This window comes from Pteropus vampyrus, unplaced genomic scaffold (genome assembly GCF_000151845.1).
Source record: "Pteropus vampyrus isolate Shadow unplaced genomic scaffold, Pvam_2.0 Scaffold1041, whole genome shotgun sequence".
NCBI lineage: Eukaryota > Metazoa > Chordata > Mammalia > Chiroptera > Pteropodidae > Pteropus > Pteropus vampyrus.
Window position 1 is genome coordinate 12,167 of NW_011889822.1, and position 1,560 is coordinate 13,726.

At 47.8% G+C, this 1,560-nt stretch overlaps 1 protein-coding gene across 1 annotated transcript in view; it reads right to left on the reverse strand.

The window, feature by feature from the left end:
* The window catches only part of LOC111734379 (UL16-binding protein 1-like), a 17,787-nt gene that overhangs the window by 12,001 nt on the left and 4,226 nt on the right, over nt 1-1,560 (reverse strand). The window contains exon 2 of the mRNA XM_023526566.1: nt 4-49. The gene's annotated coding sequence lies outside the window, so the exon portion shown is untranslated. The remainder of the gene's footprint in view (nt 1-3; nt 50-1,560) is intronic.

A 1,560-nucleotide genomic window follows, 5' to 3' on the forward strand; every position in this document is an offset into this window, starting at 1 on the left:
GTGTACTCATAAGTAGAAATGGTGAAGTTATAGCAAATGGAGGGAGCATCTGTGAAGGAAAATGTAAGAGACAACTGGACTTGGAAGACATGACACACAGACACCTCTCCCCATCTCTGTGATAGCAAGAGATTCCCTCTGATGGCTGACCTGGCAGAGCAAGGACTGACCCTGCCCGGCCCCTCCGTACTCCAGTGGAAGGCTACTGTCCCTCCCTTGCTTGACAAGGACCAGGAGGTAAGAAACCACACATATGTCCCCTCCGTCCACCAGGCCAATGTACAGCATCGGTCAGTCCATAAGCAATTCAGGGAAGTACCAGGCTGGCTGAGGGAAGAAACGGTCTAGGTGCCAGGGGAGTGTCAAACAATGTCCAGGACCCTGCAGGGAGCTGGTAGAGAGTGTACTGGCTGCTTCCGAGAAAGCTGGGTGACGGTGGGCGTGGGGTGAGAGACAGCCCAACACTTGAGAAGGGACTGTCGACAGTATGTGTCTCGGGATTTAGCACAGCCCTGGGAGACGGTGCTCACCTACTACTAGAATGGGATTTGGGAATCAGAAAAGGAAATGGCTACATCGCCTGGGAGAGAAAAATCAGTCACTTCCAAGGCAGACACACAGGGAGGGATGAAAAGACTCCACAAAATACGAAAGTCAGAACACACAGAAAATGTCCACCGACTGAGCTCCATGAGAAGGTCCGCAGGACTCTGTGTTCATCAAACTTATGAAGAAAGCACGGTGATGATGGGGTTCAAGTTAGGACACCCTAAAGCATGTTACTGCGGTATATTATTTCCAATTGAAGTTACTGTAGAAACAGCAGTGGAAGAAGTACTCTCTGATATACCTTTGTCCCCCCAAAAGCAGGGAATAAATCACCGATGTGAAAGGTGCCCTCCCTTCACCAGGAGGTACAGAGACATCCTGACACCAGAGCTGGGGAATCCAGGGCCCAGGAGGCTGTATGAACAAGCCTGGCCACTTCCTTACTCATTTACTGCCTCAAGCCCAATCCCGTATTCTTGTCAATTCTCCACAAATTTATTGTTTGTCTAAAAGGTAAAAAACTGCCTCCTTTGTCACTTCAGAGAGGATCATATTTCTATAAATGTACCAAATTAAAATTTCCTTTTTCCTGTTAATCTGTCTCATGTTAGTTATTAAACCAGTCAAAAAGAATCTACAAGGGGTGAGGAAATAATGTTCCTCCCCAAGAGCATCGTCAGGAAGCTTGGTGGTGACTGTCTCTGACAGCCGGGCTCGGCAGTAGGAGATGGTGTTCCAGAAATGGGCTCCCAGTACTAAAGGGGATGAAAAATCCTGAAATAATACATTGAGGGACAGGCACTCACGTGTCATCAGTAGGGACTGTGCAATTATTGAAATGAGAGAAATGGGCAATGGCAGCTTAGGGCCTGGCCCCCAGAGAGCCGCTTTTTTGGCTCATAAAACACAGTGATCCTAAAGGCCAAGTGGACGGACAGCCAACCCACAGACTGATGGATTTAAAGAATAAAAGCAAACAAAGATAAAACACAAAGATGGATGACTAAAGGC